General features: G+C 38.5%; 1 long non-coding RNA gene across 1 annotated transcript; it reads left to right on the plus strand.

Moving 5' to 3' along the window:
• The first annotated feature begins 11477 nt into the window (after positions 1-11477).
• Positions 11478-14246, plus strand: LOC138913683 (uncharacterized). Its single transcript, XR_011419490.1, has 4 exons — positions 11478-11628; positions 11684-11758; positions 13400-13554; positions 14030-14246. It is a non-coding gene; the product is annotated as an uncharacterized lncRNA (long non-coding RNA).
• Positions 14247-21544: the final 7298 nt, after the last annotated feature.

Consider the following 21544-nt stretch of genomic DNA (forward strand, 5'->3'; position numbering starts at 1 on the left):
ATTCACCCAAATCATTCATAAGTGTTAAAAGCTTCTTAGACCATTTCGGTTGCGAATAGGAGCGTATCCAGCTATACAAGCAAATAAAACACTCCCAACGGGTCAGAAGTTTTAACACAAGGTAATAAATATGAGTGACATGGATGAGCAAGCAGTCAAAGAAGCACTAGACGTGCAAGAGGAGATCAGTCAAGAAATCTCTAAATTTATCATCAACTTCAAAAAAGATTCATCGGAGAGGAAATCAAGTCCGAACTATTATGAAAATAGACTAACCATTCTCGATGACGCTTGGAATCGATTCACAACGAATGATCTCAAGATTCCTCAAAAGTGTAGAACTACGTTATACATGAAGTTCTATAACGACTGTCGTGAGTCATACGACAAATATCGAGCTATCATACGGGACGGAATGGAACAATCAACAAGCCAAGCCGAGGTAATTCCGGACCCAACTGGTAACCCTGCAAGCATTCAGCATCCCACGATAGGGTCCCAGAAACTAATATCAGCATGTCGTCGACAAAAGGCAATCTCAGATTCTATTAGGCGCGCTCTGAAAGAGTATTCAGGTACGGGAAAGAGCGTAACAAGTGATTTGATAAAATCACTATGGGCGCAAACGCAAGAGATCCATTTCTCGGTACATGAAGAATACGATGATCCAAGCAAAGGAGGATATGACATGAAATCCATCCTGAAACTTGAAAAGGAAATTCATGATATCTTAGGAGCAAAATCAAATTCCTCTAGCAATGAAGATATGCATTTGCCCAGAGTCAGCATCCCCAAATTCGATGGGGATCTACTCAAATGGACTCAGTTTTTTGATTTATTCAAATGCATGGTCCATGATACTAACATGCCGACGGTACGGAAAATGTGATACCTAAAAAACACCGTAACTGGAGAGGCTGAAAAATTGATAAGACATATCGATCTTAAGGAAGAAAATTACCTCAGCGCCTGGGGTATATTAGTCGATTCCTACAACAATCCCCGACATGTGGCAGACACGATTCTCAAGCGTTTCCTGCATCAAAACACAGTTAGTGACGATCCAAGGTCATTAAATGAGTTGTACATTACAACTATCGAGTCTCTAGCATCATTAAAGGGACTGGGCATCGATGTATCAAGTTGGGATACAATATTGATTGCCTTCATCAAGCAAAAATTGGATCTTGCAAGCAAAGCCCTATTCGAGCAGTCGTTAGATGGGTCCCGAGAGTTACAGGGTCTCGACACACTGCTCAGCTTTCTGGACCAGCGCATCCGAGTTCTTGGAACAGGAAAAAAGGGAAAACAATCAAGAAAGGAACAGAAGGGTCCAACATGCTCATCAGCCAGTACTGAAAAAGGACCATGCTGTCAATTTTGCAAAAGGAATCACTGGCTCTATAAATGCGATGACTTCCGCAGCAAAACAATACCCGAACGAGTTAATTGGGTACAAAAACAAAGACTGTGTGTCAACTGCTTCAGCAATGACCATAAGGCAAAGGATTGCAGTGGTCGCCCGTGTATTAAGTGCGACAAGAAACATCATACTTTGTTGCATCTGGAAACCACATCAGGTGCATCATCCAATCAACATTCACCTACTGTAGGTGCATCAAGCAACAAGAATTATAACTTGCTGGCCACAGTCAAAGTATCAGTGAAAGCTAGCAATGGTCAAGTTGCTACCTTCAGAGCGCTGCTAGATTCAGGATCACAAATAAATCTGATTTCCGAACGAATGGCTTCAGTACTATCACTGAAACTTCATGGAACTTCTCTACGGATCGAGGGCATTGGAGGCAATCCAAAAACCAGTAGAGTAAGAGCAAACGTTCAAGTAAAATCAATGCATAACGCCTTCACACAAGAAGTTGAAGCCTTTGTCCTACCACACATAATAGCTGATCAACCGGCGCATCAGTTAAATTCGGCAAGCCTACAAATCCCAAGCAACATAGCTCTAGCCGATCCAAATTTCGATAAGCCAGGAAAGATTGTCATGCTTATCGGAGCAGAGCACTACCATTCATTGCTGCTGCCAAACCAGTCTATACTAAAGACAGGAGGACAAGTTCTTCAGAATACAAAACTTGGATGGATCATTGCCGGACGGATCTCCTCGGATCACGATTCAGCGGTGGTTTGTGCCGCCGCAGCTACAGACGAAGAAGTTGACACACTATTGGAACGATTCTGGACTCTAGAAAATCTTAAAACCGAGGAAAGGCATCGATCACCAATAGAGGCTCATTGCGAAATGCACTTCGTAGAAAACTTGGGAGTGGCAAAGGATGGCAAATTTGTTGTGAAACTCCCATTTTCTGAACAGTCTTCAGCCCTGGGGGCATCACAGAAAACAGCCACGAATAGATTTCTGGCTCAAAAACTGCTCCGTATCACCGGGGGCCACGTTCTGCCGCCTGGCTTCAGAGAGTTCATGCGCCAAGGAATTGCATGCCGGTGGGGTAGCACACTGCCGAGTCCAAGAGAGTGATCTGCACCCGATAACCTATGTGGACGAGGGAATTATAATCATCAACGACGGATCGGCCAAAGTTCGAGTTGACAACGGCACAGAGACCTGGACTCATGGCACACACCTCATAACCTTTGACAAACAAGCCACGATAAATGACACACTCTTCATCAACCACGATAACACCCGGAAGAGAGCTCCAGGGACAGCAAGTCTCCCCTTGTTGAACATCACCGCTAGCAGAGATGTCCTCAGCCTCCCGTATCTTCACCGCCTAAGTGAACGAAACTTGGAGTTCATCAAGGAGTTTAGAGAAGAGATCGACAACAACCAGACAAGTCTCGCAGCAATTATTGCAGGAGCAATATGCTGCGCACTCATCTGCATCGGGCTCACTTTTAAGCGACTTATTAGGGCAAGAAAATCCGCAGACCAAATTAGACAGGTTATCGCTGAATTACAAACGGCCGAGGGCGGCCTTAACTTAGAAGGGGGAGCAGTTAACTGTGGTCAACCCGATCAAGATCGTTGACCGCAGTTACTTCGAAAATAAGCTCCGGCCGAAATTGCTGACCTAGCAATGGGCCGGAAGCTCGTGCACAGCGGCAGACACTGCATATTTGCGTGGCCGCTGTGAGCTTTTGTTAGCTCTAAGTTTTGTCTTTAAGAACAGTACTGTTTCATGCCTTAAATAAAGAGCACGCTGCTCGTTGACTTTACTCCGGCATCGCCGTCAAACTTATTTACATTCGTCCACTGAGCTTAAGGCCAGGGGCATAGGGGGACAGTCATCCCCTCACCATAATCTTCAGTTGACTCATCGGTGGCCATAGTTGCCCAGCAGCCAACCCCCAACCACTCGGAAGAGAGTTACGCAGCGGCAGCCCCCATCCAGTACGTCAGCGATTATAGTTGCCAGCAGCCAACCCCCAACCACTCGGAAGAGAGTTACGCAGCGGCTGCCCCCATCCAGTACGTCAGCGATTATAGTTGCCAGCAGCCAGCTCCCAACCACCTGAACGACAGCCACGCAGTGGTTACTCTTCGTCCAGCACATCAGCGATCATAGTTGTCTAGCAGACAGCTATAACCCTTACTCACAACCAGCACCCCGCCGGTGCCCCGTCTACCACTGGCCCGTCCAGGAGCGGCACCGCCGCCGGGCCAGTCACCGAAGAGATTAATTTGTATATAAGCATATCTGGTTACTTAGATTTCGCGTTTAACGGGTGGTATTTGTGCAATCGCGGCTTGAAAAATTAGAAACATTTAATGTTTTGATTTAACATATCTTCGAGGGTCTGTGCTCAATTATAATAAAACCTATACCAACAAATTGCTAAGATGCCTTTTTACATAATTGCATTTAAGGTTCAATCAAAGCCTATGAGCCATTGAAGTAATTTGTTCACCTCTATTCCCAACACAATTGATGTGGTGAACAGGCTTAAAAAAATACAAGGAAAAAAAGGTGCCATAAAATATTTTACAGGCATCTAGAGGCGTCTTTCACCGAATTTTTAAGACAAATAAGACCGCGATCTGCCGGATTCTCTGAGAGAGGGAGAAAAGGTCGTGAGTTGACAATTGCCGCAATGTGACAAACGACTGTTAAAACGAGTGTAGGACAACAAAACCCTGCAGGAAAAAAGCGAACTAGTCTGAAAAACAACTAGTAATACAACTATAATAAAGCAACCGGAATTTGTCTGAATGCATTTGGACTACACAGGGTCTAGAAAATTTGTGCTAGTCGAAAAAATGATTAATACAAAACTAGTAAAAAAGAAACTTGTCTCGGACTAGTACCTTTCTGACAAAAAAAATCTTAAAAATATTTAACTGGTAGAACAAATACATGTTAGGGTCTAGTTAAAAGGCAACTGGAATTTAACTAGTTGCAAATGAAACACATATGATCCAAAAATATAGCCTAGAGGGTAAATGTCTTGGGAAATTTAACAATAAACAAATCAAACACTCGAGGTCCTCGGTTCAATCCCCAGTCTCTGTACATTTTTTTTGTTTTTTGTTTGCTAGGTGATGCTTTAGTTTTATTTTAAACTTTGTTTAATCTGTCCGAGGCAATATATATGTGAAAAATCACTGTTTTTGAATTATGTCACTCTAAAATTCATAAACCTTGTTAGGGCATTTCAAAATGTGATGCGTGTATGGCTCAATCAGTTAGTGTGTCTACAAATCCAAAGGTCCCGGGTTCAAGTCCTAGAGAGGGCGACTTGCCTAAAAAAAAGTAAGTTTGTTTTAATTCCATTTAATTATCATTTACTGTATTTGATTACATAATAATTATCAGAAATTCTCTAAGGACCGCGCCTATTGATTGGATACTAAATTAGGAGAGCGTCAAGTTAGGCATCGTCAAGTACTAGTGAAATTCAATCACTTGATGGTTTAGAGATTAATTTTTAGTTTTTTCGTGAAAATATTTTTTTTAGTGTAGTTTAACAGCTGTAACCGTAAATTGGTTAACAGTAACTAGTGCAAAACTAGTAGCAAATGGACTAGTTGTTTCCGACGACAAGCATATGAAAAATGGACCACTTCGTTACAAGGAAATAGACATAACTTTAACTAGTTAACCTTCTTGACCCAACTAGTATATTAATTGTCCAAAACTGATTCCGTTTCCTGCAGGGAATGGACTTTATAAAAAGGTGCAGGCCTATTGGCATTAAAATATGTTAAATAGACGTATATAAGCATATCTGCTTACTTAGATTTCGCGTTTAACGGGTGGTATTTGTGCAATCGCGGTTTGAAAAATTAGAAACATTTAATGTTTTGATTTAACATATCTTCGAGGGTCTGTGCTCAATTATAATAAAACCTATACCAAAAAATTGTTAAGATGCCTTTTTACATAATTGCATTTAAGGTTCCATCGTAATTTGATTTAATTAAAGCCTATGAGCCATTGAAGTAATTTGTACACCTCTATTCCCAACCAACTTGATGCGGTGCACAGGCTTAAAAAAATACAAGGAAAAATATGTGCCCTAAAATATTTGACAGGCATCTAGAGGCGTCTTTTCCCGAATTTTTGAGACAAATAAGACCATTGTAGAATATTTTAAGGTTTAAGGTTCCATCATAATTTGAGTCAATCAAAGCTTTTGAGTTATTGAAGTAAATTGTTCACCTCTATTCCCAACCAGCTTGATGTGGTGAACAGGCTTGAAAAAAATACAAGGAAAAATATGTGCCCTAAAATATTTTACAGGCATTAGGCGTCTTTCACCGAATTTTTAAGACAAATAAGACCATTGTACGTCGAAGGATGGAGTTCGAAAAATTTTTTCCGTAAAAACGTGAAAAGTAACAAGTATTTTTAAATCCCATTTTACATAAATATCTGACACATTCGTAAAAATTTTTCTTTCAATTTGGTTAGCAGTAGGCGGGGAACATTGGAAAATTATATTATCAAGGGGTTAGTATGCTTATTAAAAATCTCCCCCCACAATTTTAAGGCTACGCCACTGTTATCTTTAAAAAACCTACTGTGTGAAATCACGACCATGTCGTTACGTAATAGTGACTTGAAAATACTTGTTTTTTTTTACGTTCTTTTGGAAAAAAATTCTATAAATTCTATAAATTCTATACAATAGTCGGATTTATCTCACAAATTCAAAAAAAGACGCCTCTAGATGCCTGTAATCGACCCGATAAAGTATATATATTTTTGATCAGGGTCACTAGCCGAATCGATCTAGCCATGTCCGTCTGTCCGACCATATGAACGCTGAGATCTCGGAAACTACAAAAGTTAGAAGGTTGAGATTTCCCACACATATTCTTGGGCTTTCTACGCAGTGCAAGTTTATTTCAGACGAGCGCCAAGACCAACATTTTAAAATGTTTTTGACGCCCACATCTTTAAAGATTTTTGAGAGGTATAAATGCAATTTTGTTGTGTATATTTATACCTATCGAAATGTAGAAGACATTTTTCAAATCGGACCATTCATTAAAAACTTATCCGCAATCAAAAAAGCTTATATATCCATCTCTTTTGCCCTCCCTTTAGCTGAGTGACGGATATTAGATAGTCGGGACACCAACCCGCCTATAGCGTTCTCTTTTGTTTTCATTGTATTTTTTAAGCCTGTTCACCGCATTAGGTTGGTTTGGAACAGAGGTGAACAAATTACTTCAATGGCTCATAGGCTTTGATTGACTCAAAGCACAGACCCTCGAAGATATCTTATATTAAAACATTAAATGTTGCAACTTTTTTGAAACCGCCATTGCAAAAATACCACCCCTTAAACCCGAAAACTAAGTATGCAGATATGCTTTTATAGGGGAATAAAAGAGGGGAATAAAACGCCACTCAATTAAATCTTCCAGGCAGATTTCCTCTTTAGCTCGAATGTGGGGGCCAATTCTTCAGTTCTGGCAGTTCGTTTTTAGCTCCAACGAAGTTCGTAAGGGGCTGTCCATATATTACGTAATCATCTAGGGGGTGGGGGGGTCCACCAAATGATCACTCTAGTGAAATTTTTTTTTTGTATGATTACAAGGGGGGGGGGGGGGGGGGTGAAAAATCGCCGAAAATTTGATTACGCTTAAATGCTCCCAAGAATGCTTGAGTTGAAAGATCCAGAACAAGCTCCAGGGTGATAGCTTTCGTCGCAACTTGCTTCGAATTCCAGTTTTGTAGCAAAATGGCCCGCAGAAATCGAAATTAGTAACCATGAACGTTGATGTTGCATTTACACGATCCTTGCTGAGTTAATTGTGGTTTGGCTAAAAACTTAAAAACGTGAAGGTTCATCGCTTAGGGGTAGTACTCAACCGAACAAAAAGTCGTCCAAAACAAAAACTTCATATGAAACAAAATTTTTTGACGTTGCTTTTCATATGAAGTTTTTTGTTTTCGACGACTTTTTGTTGGGTTGAGTACTAGCCCTTATCCATGATAACGTTACAGCAGAACCCGACCAGCAATAAAACGGGCAATCGAAGAGATTTATGTTGCGTACGTCCCGCATCAGTTGAGTCAGTAATACAGCAGCGCACAGCTCTAATTTGGGAACCGTGAGAGTCTTCAAAGGCGCCACACGAGATTTTGAGCAAAATAGATGCACTTCTCGTTTTAGACGAGATAGATACATCCTCCAAATGCGTCGATGATAGCGTCACAGAATCCGTGGACCTCAATAGCGACATTTAGGTGCACCGCCTTTCGAGGAAATTTCATTTGCTGAGTACGACCTATGTCAGATGCAGTGTTGGGACATACCTAGATACTTTTACCTAGGTACGTACCTAGGTACAATTTAGTGGTACCTTTTACCTTACCTAGGTATAAAAATAATTGAGTACCTTTTACCTTACCTAGCTACAAATTTTTATATACCTTTGGAATTATTAAGGTACTTACATAGGTATTAAACATTGCTCTGATTTAAACTAGCCACATCTGACTGCGACACTGAAATAAGCTTAATCCACCACATCTCCACGTCATTGTATCGTTTCGTTTCGAAATTGTAATAGTCGAAACGCAGCATTAAAAGTCATTGGAAATTAGCCGTTCTCATGTTTGTTTTGTAAAGTTACCTTTGCATTGCAATTTTCTCAAAAGCACAAAACAATTTGTTTTTGCTCGACAGACATGGCCGAAAAAGATAATTTAAACGAGAAAGTGTTGCCAACCAGTGTTTGCAATTACTACTCCGTAGTAGCGAGATGAATACAAATATTGCTATGCTATTGCTATCGCTCTCTTTTTGACTAGAGCCGTAGCAGAGCCATATAACGCAGAGCCAAAATAACGAGAATGTTTGTGCTCTGCTCTGCTCGTAGTTTTGTCGCTTGAGAAACTGTAGCAATAGCGGTAGCAGAAAATCAAGTCCTGTGCTCTGTGTAGCAGTAACGGTAGCAAAAAATTGACAGCGAGATGAGAGCAGAGCACTTGCTTTTTTTTCATGTGCTACGACTCTCGCTTGTGTTAGTTTTCTTATTTTCTGCACCTTTCTTATGCAGCGTTTTCTTTTTAATTGTCGCTTTGTAGTTTTAAGAAAATATTTTTGTCACTTTTGAGTTTTAATTAACTGCGTAAACATGTCTCCGGCAAAGAAAAGTATCAACATTTTAAAATATTACGAGGACATAGATTCCGACCACGTTAAATGCAAAACATGTTTTCGAGTTATAAAAAACGGCCGTGTTTTTAATTTAAAGAAACATTTACAATTGCATGACATCCGACCTGAGCAGCAAGAAAATGATTCTGGTTGCATGCAGACCAAAAAAACCGTGAAACCTCAACTAATTAAAGTTAAAATCAACAAAAAAAATTTAATCCGGTCATACATTGGACTTGTCACTGAAGACAGCATTCCGTTCCATGTGCTAAACTCAACTAATATGCGCAACATAATTGACCCCATATGTCAAGGTCTTAACGAAAAAAGCGGAAAAAACATTATTTTGAACGGAATCAAGTGCAAGTCTGTTCTAAAGCAGGTATCAGCGAGTGTTAGACTTGAAATACATCAAGAATGTAAGAATCGACTGCTTTCTTTAAAAATAGATAGTGCAACGCGGCTTGATCGAAATATATTCGGCATCAGTGCTCAATCCGTCAGCAAACAAGAAATAAAATCGCGAATTCTTGGAATGGTGGAACTCAAAGGAGCAGGTTCAAGTACATCCCAAAACCTCGCTAGAGAAATTATAGCTGTTTTAGAGAAATACGAAATAGCCCTGACCCAAATTGTATCAATTACATCGGATAATGGGGCAAATATGATAAAAACTTCAAAAATTTTATCAGAAATGCATATGAGCGATGATGATATTGACGAAGTCTGTATTGAAGAGAACATTGAGTACACACAGCAAGTCGACCTTTATGAAAATACAGAAAATATGTATGTGGGTGAAATACAAATAGTTCGATGTGCGGCACACACTGGACAGCTTTGTGCACTCGATGTAACAAAAAATGCAAATATAAGAGAGTATTTGTTAACCTGCCGCAATTTTGCCAAACATATTCGGAAACAATCCAACGGTTACCGTAATTTATTTGAACTGCAAAATTTTAAATTACCCCAATTGGATTGTCCTGCTAGATGGGGATCAACATATAAAATGATTGACCTACTCAATAAAGCGAAAGCTATATTAGGCCCTATTGAAACTGTTGAAAATAAATCCAAAGACGACTATTTCGTTGTAAATGAACAGTTATGGGAGTTCATGGACTCCTACGTTACAATTATGGCACCACTGCAAAAAACTATAGTGCAGTTTCAACAAGAACAATTGCACTATGGGAATTTTTATGCTCTGTGGCTGGTTTGCAAGTTGTCAACGAAACAAATTTTAGCAACCAGCGCTTCAAGTAAAGAATCCATTCTTTATACAATTGGAGAGACGCTTCTTGAAAGTATGGAAGTAAGAACAAAAAAATTAGTATCAAATGTTGGCTTCGACGCTTGCTTATACCTAGACCCAAGATTTCATCATACCCTGGACAGCTCACAAAAGGACAGAGCAATTCATTTTCTAAAGAAATTGTGGGCACAAATTAAAATCCACAGCCCCCTTCCAAATTTAGTATCATCAAATAATTCAATGGCTTCGGATACTGTACATGAAGGAAGTAATTTCGATCTTTTGGACGACTTTTTAAGTGCTAACATTGTTCCGAATGAGTCAACAGATGTCCATGGAAAGATTGAATCGTTGAAATTGCCGTATATGAAATCTAGTGAAAATGTTTTAAATTTCTGGAAAGTAAGGAAATTAAGCGATCCAGAGCTGTATGCGCTAAGCAAAGTATGCTTTGCCATACCCCCAACTCAAGTAAGAATTATAACCCAATTTAAAACAAAATATTTATTAACAAGTGTTTAAATTTCTTAATATTTGTAGGTAACTATAGAGCGGGCTTTTTCCTCTTTAAAACTGGTGCTGTCGGATAACCGAAATCGATTAAGTCACGAAACATTGGAAAATATTCTTCTTGTCCGGCTTAACTCAACTCACTTGGATAGTGCCATCGACAATTTAAATTTATTTGAAGACGAAGAAGATGAGGGGTGATTCGTGTTTCTAAATGCATAAGTTCTTATTTCTTTTTTATATTTAATTAACATTTACTTAATACATTAATTTGAATACTGTGCCTTTTAATTTTTGATTTAATCTGAAAACTGTGAATGAATATTCGTTTTTTTATTGATTTTTAGTTTTTGAATAAAATACTATTATTTATTTTATTATTTTAAACCACTTTATTCTGACAGAAAATATTTTCTTTCTCATTCTGGCAAAGCGACAATTAAAAAGAAAACGCTGCATAAGAAAGGTGCAGAAAATAAGAAAACTAACACAAGCGAGAGTCGTAGCACATGAAAAAAAGCAAGTGCTCTGCTCTCATCTCGCTGTCAATTCCCTGTAGTTCTCAAGGGGGCCGGTGGCACTTTCGGGGTAGAAAAGGGATCGACCACCCAGTGGTCCCTTAAGGGTCAATAGGTGGCGTGTGTATTTTTTACAAGAGCAAAAGAGTTATCGGAGAGTGAACACTTCTATGTGAACACTTTTATATGAGTTAAAAAAATTGTAAAATGAAATTTTTGACAAGTATATAATGATTTTAATAACGAATACAACTTTATTTTGTTTATATAAAAAACAAATTTTAAAAAAGTTAAAATAATGAAATAAAAACTTAATAATGAGATAAAATAAAATAATAAATGATAGAATTTTATTTCTTTTTATATTATTTATATTTAATAATGAGCAATTTAGCTGCAGCAATATTTTTAACAATAGCGGTGGTTCAGTAGCAAAACGTTTTCTTTCCTTCCATAACAAGCGGATTTTATTGGTGCTTAGTTATATAAAATAAATATATAAGTACCTAATTTTATATACATAGAACTAAACAAAAATAATATTAGCGAATGTTTTTATTGCCATCGATTATACGATATCGGTAGTCGCAATATTAATCGTAACGGATTGCCATAACTACCCAACCCCGCTACCATCACTAACCCAACATTTGCGCCAAATTTTGTAAACATTGTATTTAATTTGTCTTATTGTACATTTAAAGTGTTATATTTTGTTGTGATCTGAAGTGTCGTCAACAGGTGAGTAACACCATGAGTTGTGCAAGTGAAATACCTAATAATGTGTGATATTTAGCCATGAACAGCAACAGGCACATTCGTCGATTTGTTAAAGAGGAGAAGGAGAAATAGTGGTGCAAAGGACTCCTACGTAAGTCTTTTTTCTTTGATATCACTATGGACGGCAGTCCATGTAGTGACGAAGCGCACCAGGAGAGTGTGCGAAGGCGACTACTATTATATAGCCGCAAAATTGAAAATCTGCTGTGATAGTCCGATCGTAATGAGTATTACACCAATCGAAAGGTATTGCAAAAACTTAAAGGATTGCATACCAAGACTTTAAGAAAATCAATTGGCTTGGGAGAGAGAGCGGTGAAAGTGAAAAAGTGAAAATTTCGAAATTTGGAGCTGTTGGGGCCGGTGGGGATAAATTCCCCCTCGCAATGTTTTAGTTGTATTCCTTTTGAAAATACCTGTCGAATGAGGGGTCATTTGTCAAAATGCGACGCTCCGTTCATAAGTTATAGCCAAAATAAGATTTTCTTCGTCTTCCCAAAATGAAAATTTAATTCTGTTTGTCAGTTTGTCCAAAACATGTTTTTTAAGTTTTGAAAATTTGATATGACGTTCATCACATCGATATAAACAACTTTTGTTCTACCACTTTTGGAAAAACTCGCTAGTTTAGCGGGAAAACAGCTATAAGTAGCTAAAATTCGGAAAGCCGTAACTTCTATACTACTAAAGCTACAGGCTTGTGCTGCATCTCGTTTGAAAGGTATTTTTAAATGCTATAAACGCCTTCTATATGCAATTTGTGTAAATGTAATAGCTAAAAAAATATGAACAAAAGACAATTTTTTAAAACTTTTTTTTTAGCTTTTTTTTATTTTTCTCAAAAACGGCTCTAACGATTTTCTTTAAAACCTTAAACTGTATAGCCCTTGAGATTCCTTAAATTTTGGTATGTAACACATTACTGTAAAAAGTCACGTTTAAAAGTTATTTTTATTCGAAAATAGCCACTTTTGCCAGCTCGAACAATTAACGCTCCCTGAGTATTGAATTTTGTGGGAGGGTATCCGAACTGTATTTTAGGGTCATGGAATCAGTAAATTTGAACTTAAGAGTTCCATATAGGAATCTTTTGTTCTACGACTTTTGGAAAAAGCCGCTACTTTAGCGGGAAAAAGCTAAAAATAGCTAAATTTCGTTAGTTTGTAAGTTCTACACTACTGAAGGTACCGACATGTGCTATACATCGTTTAAAAGGTATTTTTAAATACTTAAACGCCTTTTTAACTTAATTTGTTTAAATACAATTGCTTAAAAATTATGATTGATCAATTTAAATTTAAATGTATGTATATATTAGCTCCTATGTGAGCAAATGTAAACAAACAAAAACTTCTGATATCAAATAAAAACACCTCTTAACGAGGTAAAAAACTAGTGACGATCGCACCATCAACATACAAAAGTTCTGATATCAACATTTGTGACGAAAAATTATTACACTCGTCATTAAATAGACTTTCTAATATTTTCTCATTCGGCACGCTGCAATAGAAAATGCCTGTAAAGGGAAAAAGGCTGGAATAGTTTGCTAGGGCGGGCCGAATGAGAAAATATTAGAAAGTTTATTTAATGACGAGTGTAATAATTTTTCGTCACAAATGTTGATATCAGAACTTTTGTATGTTGATGGTGCGATCGTCACTAGTTTTTTACCTCGTTAAGAGGTGTTTTTATTTGATAAATATTTTAGTGAAATTTTCTTCCTTTTTAGATTAAAGCCATGAGATCGTTGTTGCTGCCAGAAGGGGGTTTAAAAAACTTGCGGAGGGTTCTCACGGATGAGTTTGTTGTGGGATTTAATGTTAAAGGCCTTTCTGGAAAAAAAAGCCGTAAACTCCTTTACACATTTCTATGGTGCACTTCACGGTAAGTTATTTTTATAACTGTATTTTTTATAATACACTTATTTTCTTGATTCAATTTCAATCTATTTACTTAGAATGCCATCTGTCTTTAATCCTATTTCTTTCTGTCTTTTTCTGCTTTTCACTTTTAAAACATGGTTTGATGTAAACAGGCTTGTATAACAAAATCTTAAAATATATATTTAAACCCATGCAGAGGGAATTATAATTTAGTCCAGAAGTTTGTTACGCAGTAAAGGAGACCTTTTCAAACCTATAAAGTAAATCCATTTAACCATGTCCGTCTGTCTGTCGGTTCAAGTTTCAAAAGCGTGAAATAAGTCTACATTTAACTGTTGGTTATTCTTATTTTATATTTATGCTTTTCTAGTCACAATTTTATTCCTGAAAGCTGCAAGGGTATTAAAACTTTGGCTTGCCGAAGTTAGTTTCTGTTCTCATTTTATTTTAAAACACTAAAATCTTATTTTTTTTAGATATTGTTTCAGAATCTGGTAATGCAGAAATATTGATTCCCAAGGCAATTCAATTGCAAAAGAAACGATTTTTTAAAAATAAATCCAAATCAAATAATAACAACAATGAGGCACTCAACAAAAACGTGTCAGCAGAGGAATTTGTTCAATAAATATAAATTAAAAAAATAGAAAAATTGTCTACTTATAATACAATAAATTAATTTAACAAAAAGTATTTTTTCTTGGGAAGTTTCATAGCATTCAGCTTTTTTGGTATTGAAAACACCAACCCCATTTCATACCCCTTTTCGCCACAAAAGGGACCGATAGGTGGTCCCATTTAATACCCCTTTTCGCCACAAAAGGGACCGATAGGTGGTCCGATAGATGGTCCGATAGGTGGCCCCTTTTGTGGCGAAAAGGGGTATAATATGGGACCACCTATCGGTCCCTTTTGTGGCGAAAGGTAATGCAGAACTTCGCCATATGACCACCGCCTAGGACATGCCGTGGTAAAAGTGGATAGAAATTTACATTGCGGGTGGTATGAACGGGAGTTAGTCCCAAGCCCCCGGTGTATGGCGATTTCGCTAGTTCGGGACCAGTCCCGGCGAACTACAGGGTTTTTTGCTACCGTTACTGCTACACAGAGTACAGGACTTGATTTTCTGCTACCGCTATTGCTACAGTTTCTCAAGCGACAAAACTACGAGCAGAGCAGAGCACAAACATTCTCGTTATTTTGCTATGGCTCTGCTACGGCTCTAGTCAAAAAGAGAGCGATAGCAATAGCAAAACAAAATACTACGAGAGTAGCGTAGCTTTTCAAACGCTGTTGCCAACAATATTAAATGGCAAATTTTTTAACCCGGACGGCAAGTGCGTGTTGTGTGTTAATAAAACAATAAAATTTAATTTGACGTAACTCATTAATTTCAAGCACCTTTACTTTTCCTAATATAAACAAAAATGTACAAATTGGCAGGATTTCGCATTAGAAAAAGTATGCGTACAAATGCATATAGTATTAGAAAAAGCCATGTTTTGGGCAAAGTACGTCGAGTTTAGTACGGAGTTTGATACCCTTTATATTTTATAACTTCAGTCTACATATTTGGCATCGATTGGACCAATGTCCTTGCATCCTTCGCTGTTATTTACTTCCATTCATCGACATTGAGTTTTTTCAGGATATCCTTGGATGCAAGGGTGTGAAGGCGAGTCCTGCCCTCCAGGACATCACAAAAATGCTTTACGGGATTGAGATATACTATTTTGATGGCGAATGTAGCTGTTTTACACATAAAAGCTTTGTTTTGTGGGCGATATGTTTAGGTTCGTTGTCCTCTTGGTACCAAAAGTTCTTTTCGAGTCCCACTTTCAGGACGCTTTAATTTGTTGTCTTAAAGTGCTTAAAACAACCAACAAAATGAGGTATCGTTTATAAAAATCGGTCAACAACTTAACGAGAAATAGCTAGCCATATAACCAAATTTTTTTTATTTGCTCTAAGAGGTTTTAACTGGGACGCTGGCCGTCGGTTGCCATCCTTTAATGCCAGATTGCGTTTACTAGACATGCCCACCCTGATCAACCGTAGGATTTGTCACGGTGTTATGTTTATACACAAATTAATAAACGGTAATGTCGACTCCTCCTTTCTCCTTAGTTTCTTAAACTGGAATGTACCATGCAGGACAATTCGCCGATATCGGCCTTTGTCTCTGCCATTGTGCAGGTCAAATTTTGCCCTTAATGACCCTTTCCGTGTTCTTTGTGATAAATATAATGATCTCAGTCACGTCTTGTTGTATGGAGTCTCTTCAGTGTCTAATTATAATATAGTACTATCGTTATTGTCATCAAATATGTAATTTAAAGTGCCTACCACTCGATGTGAGCAGGGGCATACCGTTAATAAATTCCCCTTATGTGGTTTGGCGCACTAGTTATTTAACACGAAATGTATATTATAAATGTTTTACAAGCAGCTTAATAAATACAATACGGTCGGTCTGCATTTTATTGTTAAATCCATTTATTACAATAGATGGCAATTCAAGTACGTTGGTGGTAGTCGATCTTCGCTTAACGAAACCATGCTGACACGGTGATATTAGCGAGGAACATAAATGTTGCAAATGAGAAGTGATGATACGTTCAAAAGCTTTTGGAATTGCCGACAATTTAGAAATACCTCTATAATTCTGGGCATCCGCACCCTTTTTGTGAAGTGGAATAATGAAAGAGTCCTTCCAGATAGTTGGAAAAACTGATGATGAAATAGACAAATGAAAGAGTTTAAGAATAGGTTTGCAAATGGTTGATGCACAAAACTTAAGCACACACCCAGGAAGTCCATCCGGACCGGGAGAATAGGTTGGCGTTGTTGTTGTTAAATCTCTTAAGAGAGAACTTTTGTTTATAGTAGGGGAAAAAATACAATTTGCCCTATTTAAGGAATTAGGGTAGTTAGATTTTGACCATGAAGAGGAGCTATAAGTAGTTTGCAAAAAGTCGGCAAATAAATCAGCAATTTCAGAATCAGTCGATGCCTCCATTGAGTTAAAACGAACCGAGGCAAAGCAGATGACTTAGGCTTGGCGTTGACAAAGTTATAATACTGCTTCGGGTCATTTTTAAATTCAAATTTACAACGATTTAAATACATGGAATAGCAAGAACATTAAAATCAGATCGAGCCACCACATATTTCAAAAAATCGGATGGCTTAGCCGATTTTGTATACTTTTTATAAGTGCTTGTTTTAAGATTTTTAAGTCTAACCAGGGGGGCCTGTTCGGCTTTGGAGGAAGCCTCTCAGGAACGCATTCATTAAAAAAGTGTTTAGAACGCTATAGAAAAGTTCAGTTATACTTTCGATGTCCACACAGTTATAAAGATCTGTCCAATTATATTGCGAAATCATTAAGTTAAGTTTATTATAGTCACATTTCCGAAGGCATCTCATTTTAGTTGGAGAAACTAAAGGAGAGGTGGTATCAAGGTAGGGGAGGCAAAGTGTCAATTCCATAGTAGGGTGGTATCGGTCTTCTGGTACCACAAGAGCGGCAATTCTAGATACTGTGACTTCAGACGGATCTGAAACAAACACAAGATCTAATTGTCTATTTAATGAATTTCGTATAAAACTAACTTGCTGTAAGGATAATTCTAAAAGGCCATCCACAAAATCATGGGTGGATAAAGGTAAAGCGATAAGTGAGTCAGTAGGAGCGGACCAAGAAATTTCCGGGAGATTGAAGTCACCCAAAACAATCAAAAGGTCCCTATTGGAAAGAAAGGATAGAATAGATTTAATAGCAGCTAGATGTTGCTCATAAATTATAAGGTCAGAGCCAGGTGGAATATAGAGGGTAACTTTCACACAAACAAATTCAATGTCACTAGGGACATGAGAGTGAATTCTCTCAGAATTTAGGGTAGAGGTTACGGCAATTTGAATGCCGCCCCCCCTACGGGAAAGCCGATCGGTTCTGTAGGTATTAAAATGATTTGACAGAACTTTAGAGTCGTTTATCTCTGGTTTCAGCCAAGTTTCTGTAAAAGCTAAGATATCGTCAGTAAATCGAGGAGTCCGTATAAAGCTTGGATCATTTGTAAATTCAAATTTACAACGATTTAAATACATAGAATAGCAATGACTGTTAAGGACATTAAAATCAGATCGCGGCACCACATATTTCGAAAAATCGGATGGCTTACAAGATTTTTTATACTTTTTATAAGTGTTTGTTTCAAGATTTTTAAGTCTTTGAAGCGCATTTGTAAACCAAGGGGACCTGTTCGGCTTTGGAGGACGCCTATCAGGAACGAATTCATTAAAAAATGTGTTTAGAACGCTATAGAAAAGTACAGTTGCTCTTTCGATGTCCACACAGTTATAAATATCTGTCCAATTATATTGCGACCAAGTTAAGTTTAGTATAGTCACATTTCCGAAAGCATCTCATTTTAGAGGTAGTATCAAGGTAGGGGAGGCAAAGTGTCAATTCCATAGTTGGGTGGTATCGGTCTTCTGGTACCACAAGAGCGTCAATTCTAGATACTGTGACTTCAGACGGATCTGAAACAAACACAAGATCTAATTGTCTATTTAAAGAATTTCGTATAAAGCTAAATTGCTGTAACGATATTTCTAAAAGGCCATCCACAAAGTTATGGGCGGATAAAGGTAGAGCGCTAAGCGAGTCAGTAGGAGGGGACCAAATATCTGGGAGAATGAAGTCACCCAAAACCACTCCGGAGCTGAACCACTCCGAACCGGAGTGGTTCACTTTTTTTAGAAAACAAACCGAACCGTAAACCGGAACGCCGAATTTTTTTTATAATTGAACCGGAACCAAACCGGAACTTTTTTTTGATATTCGGTTCGGTTTACGAAAAATTTATTTTGTGTGTTCGTGTTTTTTTATTCAACATTGTGGGGGTTTTCTGATCATATTAACATAGAGTTTATTTACTAAGGGAAATAAAAATGCGCAAATATTTTGTCTATGCAATGACTGCATCTAACTCAAACAATCCAATAATATATAATATCATCTTCTAAAACTTTTCGCAGTATGCCCACATTAAAATTAAATGATTAAATCAAAGAGTATACTCTTTGCCTTAACTGGTAACCACTTTATAAATCATACATCTTGTAACATTACTTATAAGTCTTAACGTTATGGTACATATTTCAATGAAAATACATGGAAATAAATGTTGACTTTATTATTTCATTAAAAAAAATTTATTTTTTTGAACCCTGGTTCGAACCTGAACCCTGATCCGGCTCATCATTGAACCGGTTCGCAAACCGGAACATTATCTGTCGATTAAATTTAAACCCCGAACCGAACCCATGCAAAAATAATATGGGTTCACAGCCCTGGATAGAATAGATTTAATAGCAGCTAGATGTTGCTCATAAATTATAAGGTCAGAGCCAGGTGGAATATAGGAACATGTAATACAGATATACTAGGATTTGAGGGTAACTTTCACACAAAAAAATTCAATGTCACTAGGGACATGAGAGTGAATTCTCTCAGAATTTAGGCTAGAAGTAACGGCAATTAGAAAGCAGCCCCCTTCGAGAAAGCCGATTGGTTCTGTAGGTATTAAAATTATTTGACAGAACTTCAGAGTCCATTATCTCTGGTTTCAGCCAAGTTTCTGTAAAAGCTAAGATATCGTCAGTGAATGCCGAGGAGTCCACATAAAGTGGGTAGCTTCATGTTAAGTTCTCTAACATTTTGGTAAGCCAAAAATAAACTTTTCAGTTTTTTGGCAACGTGGAAGGACTGTTTTTTGTTCTTTTATAACCAAATCATCATTAAGCCAAAAGCTTTCAGATAGCAGTACTTTTAACACATCAGGCGGAGCAAAAATTGTGAAAGACGATATCCTGCGGGCGTATGAAAATTTTCACTCTATTAAGATAATCAGCCACGGAGGCATTATTAGGTTTAGTAAACAAAAGACTCGTAGCCCTGGAGGAAGAGATCGATAGTCAAGTCTAGTATTTAAGTGTTGTCTAGTTAGTATTTTGGTGCCAGGAAGGCCGATCGATAAATATTCTTATATATTCTTAAGAATACTCGTGTGAATATTTTTACGATAAGTGCGATCACTACTGAGACACGCGGACCTGGCGGAACGCGGTCTTACGTTTTCTACACGACTCCGTCACCCAGCGAGATCACCGCCAGGACACCGGCTCCGGGCCCAGATCAGGGACTAGCGGAGTAAGTTAAGCAAAGAGTAAACCAACCTACAGTGCGGGTAAAGACCCAATACCGAGAATAAAGTGAAAATCAGAAAACCTACCCGTCCCGTGTCGCTTACTAATTTGCCACACAGTACCAGCGGAAGGCAGTGTACTTATTTGACTGGTAATATCTCCGAATAAGTACCCTGTTCTCTTCCGTCGGTACCAGCGCCGGTAACCGGCCGCTTATTTGTCTGGTCATATTCTGCAAATAAGCGTACCGTTTCCCGCCGAAACCAGCGCCCGGAACTGGCCACTTATTTGTCTGGTCATATTCTGCAAATAAACGTACAGTTTCCCGCCGGAACCAGCGCGCGACCCTGACGCTAGTTGGCACGAGAGTAAGTGCACCCAGTATACGCAGGCGGGGTACAGGTGACCCCAGTCTGTAAGTTCCCTTTCGCCGCCGACGCCCGTAACCCACGGAACCAGCGGAGAGCCAAAGGACTTATTTGGTTGGTGATAGCTCCGAATAAGCGCTCCTGTTTGGCGTCCGCGTAGCAACCCTTCCCGGCCGGCACAGGCCAGTGACCCCACCTCGTCTTTCTGATATCTACAAATTTATCTGTAGAGGATCCTGGGCAGACTGAGTCTACCCCAGCCCATGAAAGTTCCTTACAGAATTCCAAAACATCCTCAGATGTGGTATCAGGCGTAAATCTTGAAACAAATAGTTGCTTCCTATGAGGAACAACTGAGAGTTTCTTACGCCCCCCAGCAGCAGTCTGAACCTCACTCAGCTGAGAGCCAGAGGCGCCACCTACTGTACCTCTGGATACAACTGAGAGATTTTTGCGCCCCCCAGCAGCAGCCTGAACCTCATTCGGCTGAGAGACAGAAACGGCGCCTACTTTACCTATGGGTATGGTCGGCACCGAACTCGTTGACTCCGCCGGCTCTGGAGATCTTATCAGATACCGGGACTACACCGGAACTAGCAGTATCCATTGGCACAGGATGTTCAGTTACCCCTGCGTCACCCAAAACTGCAGCAGCTTCCAAGTTTGGATTTAAGGCGGATTCTATACTCGCATTTATCGTTGAGCTAGCTTTTTTACGTTTGGGCGAATCGGTTAATAATTTTTTGTTGTTAAATTGTTCACAAACGAAATTTAATCCATCATTGAGCTGTTTAAAAACTCGTGAAAGGTTACATAGGCCGCCTCGAGTCTGCCTCATAAAGCTGCTCATCTCAATTGCAAATTCCCTGCAGGACTCACATACCCACATGAGACCAACCCGCAGTTCAATGAAGTCTTTAACTCTGCCAGTAAACCCTGCACATTTAGAATGCATCATCGCTTCGCAGAGCCAACAGTAAACAAACGGGTCATTAGATAATGTCCTACAATTTTTCTTAGTACAGACAAGAGACATTATAGGAAAAATATGTTAATTTAAGAGAATAAAATATAAAAATATGAAAATAATGAAAAATACCTCAAGTAAATTTGACACTGGGATCGAATTCGCAAAACCGCAAAGACAGAAAACAACGAAAAGTATAAGAGCGCGCGATCGCGAGGTTAATTAGAAACAAGAGAGCGCGAGGGAAAAAACTTCTATCGACTGAGCGTGGCTTGTGGTACACCAACAACTATACACACGAACAGTTACAAGTGTAAGGCAGAGCTTGCAAGGTTCGGTCAACCTTTTAAAAGTGTTAGGAAAAAACCTGTCAAAAAAAACGCTATGACAACTGGGTGTGAGCTAACCCCTTAAAAGGGTTTTTGCTTAACAGATGTTACGCT

The sequence above is a fragment of the Drosophila takahashii genome, chromosome 2L, assembly GCF_030179915.1.
Source record: "Drosophila takahashii strain IR98-3 E-12201 chromosome 2L, DtakHiC1v2, whole genome shotgun sequence".
Taxonomy (NCBI): Eukaryota; Metazoa; Arthropoda; class Insecta; order Diptera; family Drosophilidae; genus Drosophila; species Drosophila takahashii.